Consider the following 14,935-nt stretch of genomic DNA (forward strand, 5'->3'; position numbering starts at 1 on the left):
CCCTCCTCCATCTTTGTGAGAGGAAGACCTTTTTTGATATTTGAGCAATGGCTTCATTGGTAGCTTCAGCTGGTGGACCCCCACCACCACCACCACCTCCTCATGGGAAGAGAGGACCACCTCCACAGTTCATCAGCAACACAGAGGAGGAAGAGGATGAACAAGAGGAAGAGGAGACAGAAGGACCACAGTTTTTACAAGAGGAGACCCGGGTTTCTCATCGTAAAAAACAAGTTTTATTTGGCAGTTTTTTTCAATCCCTGAAGGGCAGAAGAAAGTTAATGCTAGATATGTCACGTGCCTCATATGTAAAGAGGCCTTATCTAGAGGCACCTTAAAAAAGTATAGCTTCGGCAACTACACCATGCATCGTCACATGAGCAGGTGGCATCCATTAAACTACAGCCGGGCAGAGATGCGTGACCTGCAGGACAACCCAACAACTCCTGTGGCCACGACATCAACACAGGTATATTTGACAGGACCAGAGGCACGGGAAACCGTGCCAAACATTCAGGACAACTTTGTCCATATGAAGTTTACCTGTTTGTATTGCGGTGCATTACTGTCATGTGGCAATATGAGCATTACCTTAATCAACCGAGCTTATGAAAATCACAAGTGCTCTAAACGCCCCAGAAAGTAAATTTTTTTTTTGCTCCTGTTGAGCCCTTTCCAATGCCTGTTTTTTGTTGTTTCCCCTCCCAAAAAAACAAAAAAAAACATAAAACTGTTAAAAAAATACAAAAAAAATATAAAACAACAAAAACATTTAAAAAAAATTCTTTTCAGAACTACCTCCCCTTTCAAAAAAAATTGCTAGAATGTTTAGCACTCTGGCAAGCTGTATTTCTTTTGGTTCGCTTCCTGGTTCGCTCACCGGTACGCGAACCGGGAGCGAACTAAAAAAAATAAAAAAAATAAAAAAGAAGAGTAAGTATAAGGGAAGTAAACAGAGAGTAATGTTAAAACAAAGACAGCTATAGGGTCTAAACCAGAGATACTGTTTAATAGATTTATTTACCGAAGAAAAGAGGGAAGAGGATATAATTGTGAAAAACAAAATAGATAAGGAAGTGAAAGAAAAAAAGAGAGTAGAACAATAACAAAGAAGAGTTTCTTAGAGAATATGAGTGAATGTTCAAAATAAGATTAAAACATGTGGAATAACAGAGAGAAAAAACAGAAAGCAGAAAAGAAGAAGTAACAGAAAAAGAATAATTGAAACAGCAAAGAAATGTAAATAAGATAGAGCCATATTATCAACATAGGCAATAAAAGTTTTGCAGCTTTTATCGGCAGAAATGTGTCGCTTAAGCCGCTTTTGCGGCAGAAAACTGCCGCTAAAACCACTTTTGCAGCAGTTTTCTGCCGATAAAAACAGCAATAATTTTATTGGCTGTGTTCATAATATGCCCCTTAGTGTGCTTCAACTACACAGAAAAAGCATAATGAACAAGTAGTGAAAGAGTGATCAGTCAAAGACACTAAGAGTAATAGAGACGGAGTGAGTGAACAAGAGTGAGGAACTATGAGAAGAGAGGGACTGAGAAAAGGAGTGGAAGGAGTAGAGTAAGTAGGTAATAGAGAAAGGAATGAGGGAAGTAGCAAAGGCAGCAAACTGAGGGTTAAAGAAATGAAGCTGTGGAACTAATAGTAGGTGAATGTGATAGAAATGTAACGAAAAGAGTACAAAACATTTACCTTATAATTGTCGTTAACTTACTCACTTGTAATTTTTATACTTTCAATCTGTGAAAGAGATAACAAACATTTGAAAAATATTAAAACATGTATTTAAAAATTAGAAAAGACAAGGGAAAAGATTGAAGGACAAACAGTTTTTCAACAACTTTGACACTTACAGAAGCATCTGCTTCTCCAGGCCCCCTACACAGTCCTAAAGATATACATTTTAAACTAACAGTATCTTGATGCAGATGAAGTGAGGCCTATCTTGGAACATGGTGCATCTTTTGCACTGCTGTTGTCTCACAAAAGTGACGCAATGGCAGCGCAAAAGAGGTGCACAATCATCATAAAACTGTCCCTAACATTTTAAATGATTGTTTCAGGATGGCAATAAGGTGTGTCCTATCCAGACGTTTGTTTCAGGTGAGGCCTACTCAGGGTTGCAGATCAAATTTAGACTTGTTCAAGAGTACAGAGGAGATAATACATGTGCAGGCCAACCAATAAAGTTCAGACTTCCTCTGTTTCCCTGGACAGGCCTAAACTTCATCTGCACAATGTAATTCGTAATGTTAGGAAACACAGGTAATGTATTTGAAAAACGTGCAATTTCTTTTGCTCATTTCACAATCACATCACTTGTGTTTCCTTTGGTTAGGTATCTCATTGTACAGATGTAGTCCAGCATATGAAAGAGTACGCACTGCATGCAACAACTTTGACACTTACTGAAGCCTCAGCTTCTTCATACCCCCTACACAGTCCTAATTATATACATTTTAAACTGATGGTATCTTGCTGGAAATGAACTGAGGCCTATCTTGCAACATGGTGCATCTTTTACACAAAAGTGACAAAAGAGGCACACAGCCTTCATAAAACTGCCCTTAACATTTTAAATAATTGTTTCTAGTTGCTGATAAGGTGTAACCTATCCACAGATTTGTTTCAGGTAAGTCCTACTCAGGGTTGCAGATGAAATTTAGGATTGTTGAAGAGTATAGAGGAGATAATACATGTGAAGGCCTACCAATGAAGTAAGTCATGTCCACTTCACTCTTGAACAAAGGCCAGACCTCTACTGTGTCCGTGGACAGACCTAAACTTCATCTGCACAATGTCATTCGTAAACTTAGGAAACACAGGTGATGTAATTGAAAAATGTGGAGTTTCTTTTCCTCATTTCACAGTCACATCACCTGTGTTGCCTTTGCTTAGGTATCTCATAGTGCAGATGTAGTCCAGCATATGAAACAGTACCCAGAAATGCACACTGCATGCAACAACTTTGACACTTACAAAAGCTTCAGCTTCTGCATGCCCCCTACACAGTGCTAATTATATAAATTTCAAACTGATGGTATCTTGCTGGAGTTGAACTGAAACCTATCTTGCAACATGGTGCATCTTTTACACAAAACTGACCCACAGCGGCGCAAAAGAGGCGCACGGCCATCATAAATCTGATCCTAACATTTTAAATGATTGTTTCAAGATGCCGATAAGGTGTAACCTATCCACAGATTTGTTTCAGGTAAGTCCTACTCAGGGTTGCAGATGAAATTTAGGTTTGTTGAAGAATACAGAGGAGATAATACATGTGCAGACCTACCAACAAAGTGAGTCATGTCCACTGCACTGTTGAACAAATGTCAGACCTCCTCTGTCTCCTGGAACAGGCCTAAACCTCATCTACACAATGTGATGTGTAATGTTAGGAAACACAGGTAATATAATTGAAATTTGTTTTGCTCATTCTACAATCATATCACCTGTGTTTCCTTTGCTTAAGTATCTCATTGTGGGAATGTAGTCTATCATATGAAAGACTACGTAGAATGTGAGCACTGTATGCAACAACTTTGACACTTACAGAAGCCTCTCCTTGTCCATGCCTCCTACACAGTTCTAAATGTACATCATAAATGCAAACAGTACAGAATTAATTATACATGTTAAATGGATTATTTTTGCTGTTCTCAGAATGTATCAAATTTCACTAAAAACAGTGACTTGAAGGTATTCATCATATAACAGCGGGGAAAAAAAACACAATCAAAATGATTGTGTTTAAAAAACCCATACAACATAACAAATCAGAATTCAGAACTCCTTAAAGTTAACTTACTTTCCATGACGTCGAAGGATGTCCTATGAACAGCTTACACTCTGTTGTGCTGTTATTACTTTCAGCCCGCCACTTTCTGAAAGAAAACCTCCATCGTTTTGAAAAATATGTTACATACAATAAATGACTTCTCGCTCTCTACCACACGTTTCCACAAGGCCAAATCATGTAAGAGCCATTTATAACTCTTGGAATTCTTGTAAGCCAATCCCGTCATTTTATATTTCCGCAACTTTCAGAATTAAAATGTTGAAGATCATTTTCACAATCCTGGACTACTAATATCTTACCCTTCTTGCTCACTCATGTTCTACATTTCCTATGACACTGATACTGCTTACTATGAAGCAGACTTACACTACCTCTATGACTACTACAATTATTTAATTCTCTACATCACTTTTAATCACAAAGCAATATAAAACAGTAGACAGCATTGCAGACTTACATTCCCTCTACACCATGTTTTGATTGGCTGCTTGAATTAGCTTATAAAAAGAAATAGTTTTTCTGAACTCATTCAAAGTGCAGTTATTTTTCCATGACGTCCAGTGTTATGGTAAGAAGTTATGTCTCTGTACTACACTTATCCTCAAGGCCAAATCGTGTAGGAGCCATTAGAACTTCTTGAAATTCCTCAGAGCACATCCCGAGATTCTTTCCCTAAAATTTTGGTTTTAAAAACACCAGGTAAGAATTTTTAAGGTCATACGGCAATTTTTTTTAAAAAATTAAAACAGAATCGTTGCAGAATGACCAGCCATTTCTAGACTTTAAATAAGCTGTGTAATGTCCTGATGTTATTGAAGGACCGTCATGATATATAATTGCTGCAGTTACAAAAGTCCTTCCTGATATTGACAACTGTGAAGCCACAAAATTTTTAATTAAAGTTGTCAATTTTGTTCCATCAGGCCTACATCGTTGGAACATTAAAATGACATACTGGCCATATGTTCGTATAAATAATGTTGACATCATTTCAGATTTACATTGGCTACACTCCATGTTGTGATCAGCTGCTTTTACTAGCTTATTAAAAGAGACTGATTTACTGTCTGGCAAAGTTAAATATATAAATCTTTCTGAGTCTACACTAGTAGTACTTGATACCCTACAGTTCTCGCAGTCATGCTGCCATTGATAAGAAAGCCCAAACAGGTGATCTACATCTACACCTTCAGCATGCAATACATCAAGTATATACATTAAAAACTCCTGACAATCTTGCTGAATATTTTGAGAGAATTGTGTTTGACCTGAACATCTGTCTAACAGATTTCGAATTTCAGACACACTTTCTATTTTTGTTCTATCAGTGCTACATTTCTCTAACACAGAATTTAACAAACTGCAAAATCTTTGATCAGAATTGACCACAATCTCTTCTTTTACATTTTCTAGAGAAAACAAAACATTAACCACTACATTAGCATAGCAGTTGACACCAGAACTGTTTTCAAATTGAAAACCAACAACATCTTCAACAGAATCCTTTTTGTTTCTGCTTATAATTTCAGGTTCATCGACTTTTCGTCTTTTTGCTACAACCTCCCTAGTATTGGTCACATTTCTTCGTTTCCGGCCTACCACACGTTTCTCAAACAAAGGATATTGAGGCAAATGTGGCGCATACTCTCTTCTTAACCTATTGTATTCCTTAACACAATCTAGATCCGCACAAATGTTTGTGACATCACACTCAATCAAGTACAATCCCGATAAAGTTCTAACTCGTGACAATGCCACATATGCCATACCCTCCTTGAACACAGAACTGCCAATATTCACCAATGCACTGTCTACACTTAAACCTTGCGATTTATGGATTGTCACCGCATATGCCAAGCAAACAGGAAACTGCTTACGGCGAACATATAAGTCTTTTACAAGCAAAAATCTAGCAGAACAACGACCAATTAGCTGTACTTCCTCAATGCCATCAAATTTAATTTTTAAAAATTCAATTCCATCTCTATTTCTGTATTTCACAAAATCAACAACATTACCCATTGATCCATTTACCAGACCTCTTTCAACATGTAAATTCCTTCTTAAAATTATACGGCAGTTTAAGCACACATTCAGAGTCTTTTCAAAACCTGCAGTTTTAGATATAGTCTTCTCTAATGAATCCAATTTTGTTTTCAAATTCTCAGACAAAATAATTGTTGATCCCATATGCTCTACTCTGTCAAAAGCTTCCAGTTTCACAATCTCTTGGTTTTCTAAATGCAACATTTTGTTGTTGAAGATGGCACATTCTGCAAGAGTTGGCATCAAACATATTCCAGATTTCTTCTCAATAATTTTCTGAAAAATATTCTCAGGCACAACATCTTGTTCTGGATATAAATTTGACAGTAATCGTGCATGTAAAGCTTCTTTCCCATGCTCTGTCACTTTTCCTATTCTAACATTTTGTAGAATAGTCTTGTAAACTTCATCCTTCGCCTGACGCATATTTTCATGCAGTTCAGCATAATTGAAGTTTAACCATATATTGACGTTGCTAATGCTCCCTAGGCACTTCCTGGTATCTTCATGCGTGAGCATTTTGAACACAGGTTGTCCTTTCACTGGTGTCAGCTGCAGAAGATCTCCGAAAACAATGATGTGTTTCCCACCAAATAACACATCATACTCTGTTTTGAGAACTTCTTGCATTCTCAAATGTAAAAGGCAAGCATGACATTGGAAACCATGCTTACTTCGTCAATGATAAGAAGTTTCATTTTCCTCAAGATTCTTGAAACTTCACAACAAGCATCTCCAGATAGCTTGTGATATTGTAATTTGTTGTCATGCTCCACTGGCAACATCAGTAAACGATGTAAAGTAATCCCTTTAATGTTATGTGCTGCCAGTCCAGTTGGAGCGGTGACAACACAAGACAGCGATGACTCAGTCCTTTCCTGCAAATAACATGAAATTGCTTTAATGAGGAAACTTTTTCCAGTTCCCACTTCTCCACTCACGTACAGTCGGACAGGCTTCAACGACGTACATGAGCACTCTTTCTTCTCATGACTTAATCCATGATCAATTTGCTTGGTAACTTCATCATATATTTTCCTCTGCTCAACGTTGAGTTGTCTTTCCAAGTCTTCTAAGTTAACTGCATCCTCCTGAGCATGTGCCATGGCTCTTTCCACTTCATTCATGGCAGTGGCAGCTTCATTTTCGATAACAGGTCCTCCTAGTGGATCCTGACTCAATGAAGCAGAACTCTGACTGTCCTGAGTACTGTCTCTGGCAATCTCGGCTGCAATCGTTGCTTCCTGCTCGATTTCCGCATTCAACATTTCTACATATTTAGGAAAAGCAGGACATTCTATGGTCTCCTTGGCGGCAGTGAAAGAGTCTTCGTAACAGAGGAAATCTCCAAGCAGTTCCTCTTCTGCACGCCAAGGCTTGAAAAGTTGCAAAAGTGCTAAATAGAAAAACTCCTTTTTTTCAGGAGATTCGCCACTCAATTTTCGATGGTTTACCAAGTGGCATTATCTTTGCTTGACCAGACATCCCTCACTTCCAATTACAGCATACACTCCTTTCTCAGTATCTTCTTTGATGTTCCTCTTGAATATGTAATTTTGTAGAACCTCATACAGACAAACATTCTCGAGGTGACTGCTTCGATTTGGATAATATGTATCCAACATGTTGGTCTTCAAAATGTCGGTACTGTTTGGCTCCTTTTCCGCCAAATAATCAATTTCCCGCACAGGTTTCAGAACTCGATTACGTGTTGCAGCAAGACCAAGACTCGCCCAAATGATACTCCTAGATTTGGCATAGAGACTTGCTGAAGACAACCGGTCAGAACATTCGTAAGCTCCGATTTCTCGATGCGACAACATCTTCAGACTGAAACTGTACAACTTCTTACTGAGGCTCTTTTCATGGGAAATGTCCTCCCACATATCCTTCAATTCTGTCTTTTCTTTTTTGGTGATGTAAGATGTCACATACCGAGCCACAGCCATACAGTTATCAGCCACAAACTGTATATCCATGTTAGCATTCAACATGGACAAAATCACTGGGTTGTAGTCGTTGATGTACTTGGACTCTTCGTTCCTCTTCAAATTATATGTGTTTTTAGGTGATTTCTTCATCACATTATGTCGCAGCGAAGACATCAAACTGTTTACTCTTCCTTTAGAAATCACCGGTCGTGGAAAGCCGAAATGATATTTGGTGTAGAACTTGTCCTTGTTTCGGAATTTACGACGACAGTACTTTCCACAACGATGGCTTTGGAAACGTAGAACTTTTTCTCTTAGGCTTTTCTTCTCCTTTGCGTTTGGAACAGCACACGTAGAATACTGTTGTATGAAACTCATCACTGAGTCTTCTGGATCTGTTCCAAATTTAGGTGCATCCTTGATCCACAACAGCATATGTATGTGAGGAGCACCTCTTGCTTGGTACTCCTTTCTCCAGAAGAAATCCAACACCTCTCCAAGAGGTGGATTCTTCTTATTCATGATGAAAGACATCATAGCTTCAAATCTATGATTGAAGTACCGGCATACATTGACTGGATCCAAAGAGCACAGTTCTCCGGGTGTCTTGAATTCGATGTTTTCGATGTTTCCATTTGCCTCTCGTAGAAATTCAAGTAAGTCTTCCCAGCCATACTCAGCACAGCTCAGAGTGAGGAACCATGTGGGAGTTCCTAAGTTCCTCAGCATACATTTTAAATCACCATGACGACGGTACCAGTACTCATTAGTACCACGCTGACACGCCATGAGATTAATCAGGTGAGAATCCAAAATACTGTCTTGGACATTGACTTTATCCATAAAGTCAATTGCCGAGAAGTTTTGCATGTGTATACCACTTTTCAAGATGTGGTTCACTGCATATGACAGTCCAGACAGATCGCTTTCAAACAGGAGATGAAACAAATAGGGAATACATTGTCGAAACCTAGCATCTCCTGCATACAATCGCAAAGTCCGGTATTCAGAAGCAGGAATTTGATGTGGTCGCTCATCATATCTTCCTCCCTGACCTGTTGGAAAAAGCTGTGGGAAACACCGAGCTTCCAAACTTTCCTCCCAAACACTAATGGGACTCCCTTTGGCTTGTTTCATTTGAAACAACTCAATAGCATTCCCCATGACTTCCTTGGAATGCAAAGGATGAACACTATAATGTTCATATATTTCTCCACTAGTAGAGGGTTCTACTTTCTCAATTTGACCAGCACACAAATCGCTATCCTCTTCCTCACTTACTTCCTCTTCTGCAACATATATATTCTTATAGTACTTATTATTTTTTTTCAAATACAATGTTGCCTTTTTGACTTTCCTAACATCCACTAAATCTTGCCATATTTTCTTATTCTTTGTCGGAACCCCATTAACTAAGATAACCAGAGGGTCCTCTTCCACTTTTTCTACTCCAATTGTGTCAATGTTTTTCTTCAAATCTAGAGGCAAATAAACAACTCTTCCCTTTAATCCTCTCTGTAAATCTGATGGAGGCAATTTCCCTGTCTTTGGCTCCATTCTTACAATAGCCTGAAAGGGATGGATACTTTGAATCAAAATAGATTCATAAGTATTTAAATCCTTCAATTCAGAAGGAATCTCAACCAATTCCAGATTATTATGAACTGCTCTAGCAGGCATCTGGTTTTGATTTAATTTGCTACAACAATAAGTACACACACGTTGATCCGATCCCAAATCAAAACAATTTTCTACCATCAAGTATGTTGTGAAATCCTTCCATTCACTATTATTTTCCCTTTCACTTTTTGCATATAAATCCACTAACTTAGTCTGATTCTTATAATAAGTGCGTCGACAACACACACAAGTGAAATTAGGCCTCTCACTTGATTTCACCTGAAACGTCGCAATTTCCCTCTGAAAATTATCTGTACTGGAAACCTGTACACTATCTTCCACATTACCCTCTTCTTCTTGGTCAATTTCAACATTCTCCTCTTTACTTCCAAAGTAACAAAACTCAATTTCTTCACAAATATTCTTCACATCTATTTCAGAACCATGCAAAAGAGCAGCGCATAATTGTTTAAGCATAATTGCTGGACTCTTAGCATAATACAACATTCTAACTAATTTCCTCACTTTATTATGATGCACTGCTAGCATCCTGAAATGATGAAAAACACTCTGGCATACTCTCCTGGAAAGACAAGCCAGTGAATGACCATGCAAACCTGTCACTTCTCTCACTCTGCAAGGATCTAATTCTTGCAACAACTTCATTTTCTGCTTCAAACGTTTCTTATTAAATGTCCGTACAAAATCACAAAGCAAATTGATGGAATCCTGTCGCACACTGCAAATACTACTACACTTCCAGGTTTACACAGGACCCTTAGGACGTCTTCCTAAAACCTCATTACCTAACACCTCTTCTGTCTCTGTTGTCACAAGTTTTTCTTTTTCAACTGGACAACCATCTTTCACTTCATAAGCTCGACCACTGGTGTCAACTGCATGCACCAAATCATTATCCTGGAAATAACTCTCCTCATTAAAAAATGCCTCACAACTTGAACTATGCATCCATTCTCCGGAAAAAACTTCACAAAAATTACTACGATTAACTATTCTCTTCCATCTACTATTTCTTTTGAAATCATAAATTGCCTTGTTTAGCTTCCTAATTCTATTGATTATCAAAATAAATAACTTACGTTTAATTTCAAATGCCTGATCAATAACTTTCTCAACTTTTTTTTTCTCTTATAAAAAACCACTTTCTGTTGACCTTTCTTAATATTTTTTAACAAATTGCCAATTATCCTATTGTGGAACATTCGTTTACGAATGTCCCTAAACTGTTGTTTCCTTCTACTATCATGCACAGAGTTATCTCTTGCTCTAGCAGTAACATTTTTGATTGGCCTTTCCTTTCCGTTTAAATTGCTTCTCTTTTTCTGGACTGAAACATTTTCTGTAGTAATACTTTTTTTACTACAAATATTTCTTATGAATGTTTTTGTGGTCTTACCCGGTGCTTTCTTGGTGACTTGACAAGTTTTTTTGGTAGAGGACTGCTGCATTATTTCATGGACCTGCTGTCTTTGACGTTTTGCAGCCTTTCTAAGTCTATCCTTGGTTGGCATGCTGAAATCTTGAAATGATCTGCAGTTGAATCTGTGGTAAAATATAATAAAAATGTTTATTAACCACTATTACCAAACAGTAAATCAATAACAGTCATCAAAAACTTAACACACTACTTCACATTTTTACATAGAATATTTTTTAGTGCTTGGCAAATTTAGAATACAGAAATAGCAGAAAAGAAATGGAATTCATATTCATTTTAACTGTGCTGTTTTATATGTGAATCTGATCTAATTTTATGAGCATATTTTAATATTTTATTGAAGACACTACACATAACCTGTTTTTGAAGGTGTGTTTAATTTAAAATTAAACAGTTTACATTTTTACCTTTCATTTATTGTAAATTTTAAAAATAAATGTTTATAGTTCCATAGGCTCAAGCAGGTCAGCTTCCCACCCTATGTCATACAATTCTGACAAATCTGCATCCTCATCATGTTCTTCTTCATCCTCAGGATTTAAATCATCCAAGGGATCTACTTCCACTGACGTTTCAATTACGAGTTCAATGATGAGGTCAAGATCAACTGATTGCTGATTGTCGCTCATGTTGATGTTGTCGTTATCTTTAAAGAAAGATAACAACAATGAGATATTGCAGAGTAAGAGACAAATCTCAGAGATTATAATAGTAAAATTGTTTAACAAGAGTAACATTTTGCAGCTATTATTTAGCCATGTCCAGCGATGCTGAGGAGGTGAGGCCTATATCCAAGTTTTCAGTGAACAGGACTCATCTCTTGTTAACATTGGATAAGCCTCACCGACTCTGTGTCCCCTGCTCATACTTAAATGTACAGGGGCAGATTTATGCTAAGTGGCGCATCCCCACGGATGCACCAGTTAATGTGCACCGCTGCTCTGCCACCCATAGTGTGCCGCATTTACAATGTGGAGCACCATTGAGCAAAAACAGCACAGATGCGTCACGCATCTGTGCCGCAAAAGCAGCACATTGCAGGAATCACGTCATAAGCGCGACATCTCTACTGCAATGCACAGGAGGAACCCTCACATTGCATGGTGCATCACTTCTTATGCCTGTTTCAAACAGGCGTAAGGATTTGATTCAGCAATGCTATAAAGCTGACTCAGTGAAATCTTCTAAATTTCACCGTGTTAGTTTTACAGGGCTTTCTTGCAAATTAATGCAGACCTTGCAACAAAACACCTATATGAAAACTGACGCAGGTTTCATGTGGCACAGGACTTTACAGCATGACACATCTGCCTAGATGCATCAATTTTTAAATATGTCGCCACATAGCAAATCTTTTGCACCACCGCTGCGTCACAAAAGTGACGCACAGCAGCGCAAAAGAGGCACACAGCTATCATAAATCTGTCCCTAACATGTTAAATGATTGATTCAGGATGACGATAAGGTGTGGCCTATCCAGAGGTTTGTTTAAGGTGAGTCCTACTCAGGGTTGCAGATCAAATTTACGCTTGTTGAAGAATACAGAGGAGATAATACATGTGAAGGCCTACCAATGAAGTAAGTCATGTGCACTTCACTCTTGAACAAAGGCCAGACCTCTTTTGTGTCCGTGGACAGACCTTAACTTCATCTGCACAATGTCATTGGTAAACTTAAGAAACACAGGTGATGTAATTGAAAAATGTGGAGTTTCTTTTCCTCATTTTACAATTACATCACCTGTGTTTCCTTTGCTTAGGTACCTCATAGTGCAGATGGAGTCTAGCATATCAAAGAGTACACAGAAGTTGAGCAGTGTATACAACAATTTTCACATTTACAGAAGACTCAGCTTCTTATCTTCTTGGAGATGAAGTGAGGCTTGTCTTGCAACATGGTGCATCTTTTGCATCACTGCTGCATCGGTTTCATGTGGCACAGGTTTTTTACAGCATGACACATCTGCCTAGATGCATCAATTTGTAATTTTGTCGCCACATAGCAAATCTTTTGCACCGCCACTGCGTCACAAAAGTGACGCACAGTGGCGCAAAAGAGGCATACACCTATCATAAATCTGTCCCTAGCATTTTAAATGATTAATTCAGGATGACGATAAGGTGTAGCCTATCCAGAGGTTTGTTTAAGGTGCATGAAGCTCTAACAGTACATATCCAGAAATGTAATTGATTTCAAAAAATGTTTTTAAACACAACATATAAATCAATTGTATACCTACATTCATGGAGAAATGACTTAAAATGAAATTAAAATCGTTTGTGAGGAAAAGGAATGCTTTTAAAATGTATGACTAGGAAATAATGGTGTCTGCTTCTTCATTTCATTTCTCTTCAGCATTTTTGGGTCACTTTTAACATGGCTATGTAACTCAAAGACTCAAAATCTAAATTCGCCAAGCACAGGTGCGAGCATATTTACAAGGAATTTGCACCACGGGGAAAGGTCTTAAATTAAAATGGGAAAAATAACATCAGAGACACTCAAATGCCTTATAAAGAAGCAGATAGATAAGCTAAATGTCCAGGTAGGAGTCATTCACAAAAACCACTTTATATTTATCAGTGTCACATGAGTGATCCCACAAATCAATAGAGTGACCCGAGGGTTTATATCAAAAATATATTCACTTTATTTTTGATTATGCAATTTAGATTTATTCTATGCACGGAAAAAGTATCAAAAACTGGCAACAGACAGACTAACATAACATGTAAACTAAATGCTAGTCTACATACACCTACAGCAAAAAGTGTGGCTACGTACTCTAAACCACAACAAAGTAAATAATTACACATAGAAATTCACAAATCAATTTGCACAGTGAATTATACAGTGTATTGCATGTCAGGTGTTAAGCGTCGACGTTTCGGTCCATGCTGGTCAAGTAGATCCGTCGGACCATCTTCAGGACAAAGACGTTGCACAGCAATGTCTAGTATAAACACAACAATAACAATAATAAACCCTGAGGCACATGGAGACCAATATCCAGCTTAGCACAGACCAACACAAAAAACCAACAAAGTGAAGCCCAATAGCATGTTAACTACTAAAAAACTACTAAAAACCACACCAACTAGAACATTCAACCCATGCAGCCAGTGAGCATGCGGGTTCAGTACTACAAGAGGTGGTATAATTGTGTGACTAATATTCCACATCTCGCCAAATGCGTGTAATCTTCAGTGAAAAACACACCAGGTGAAAGAATAAAAGGGGGTGTCTATAACTGTAAACTAAATCACGGGCATCTTAGTATCCCGAGGTCTGAGTAATACTCACGAGAAATAAAACGCCACTCAGGTCGTTCTATATATGAATTAAAAACAAAATATAACATAAAACATTAATCCCAAACAGTATTCCAGCGTTTTATACGCTGCCTAAGATCCACAAGAACAGCCAACAACCGCCTGGAAGACCTATAGTGGCTGGCTGCCAGTCGGTGTTGCAGCCGCTGGCAGAATACGTTGACCATTTTTTGAAACCTTTTGTCCCTAATACAAGATCGTTTACTCAAGACAGTAGGGACGTGATTGTCAAACTCGAAGGTGTCCATTTTAGCCCAGAACTTAACATCCTGGCTACAATGGACATCGAGAGTCTATACACCAACATACAACAGGCAGAGGCAGTAGAAATGATCCGTAACATCTTAGAGACCCGTACACGTCCCCACCAAGTACCTACTTGGTTCATTACCGAGTGTGCTAGGATTGCACTATACGAAAATTATTTTCTTTTTAACAATGATTTTTTTGTACAACTGAAGGGCGTGGCCATGGGGGCGGTTTTTGCCCCCACAATAGCGAATTTGTTTGTTGCAAACTTTGAGGAACGAGTGGTTTTTGAGAATAACCCCTTCCTAATACATCTGGCAAACTATTTAAGGTACATCGACGATGTTTGTATAGTTTGGGAAGGCACACAATCTGAATTAAAAGATTTTCATCGTTGGCTGAATACTAAAGACAAAAACTTACAGTTCACCTTAGAAAGTGATGCTAACAGCATCAGTTTTCTGGATTTAACTATCATGCATGTGGA

Source organism: Lissotriton helveticus, chromosome 7, assembly GCF_964261635.1.
Source record: "Lissotriton helveticus chromosome 7, aLisHel1.1, whole genome shotgun sequence".
Lineage (NCBI taxonomy): Eukaryota > Metazoa > Chordata > Amphibia > Caudata > Salamandridae > Lissotriton > Lissotriton helveticus.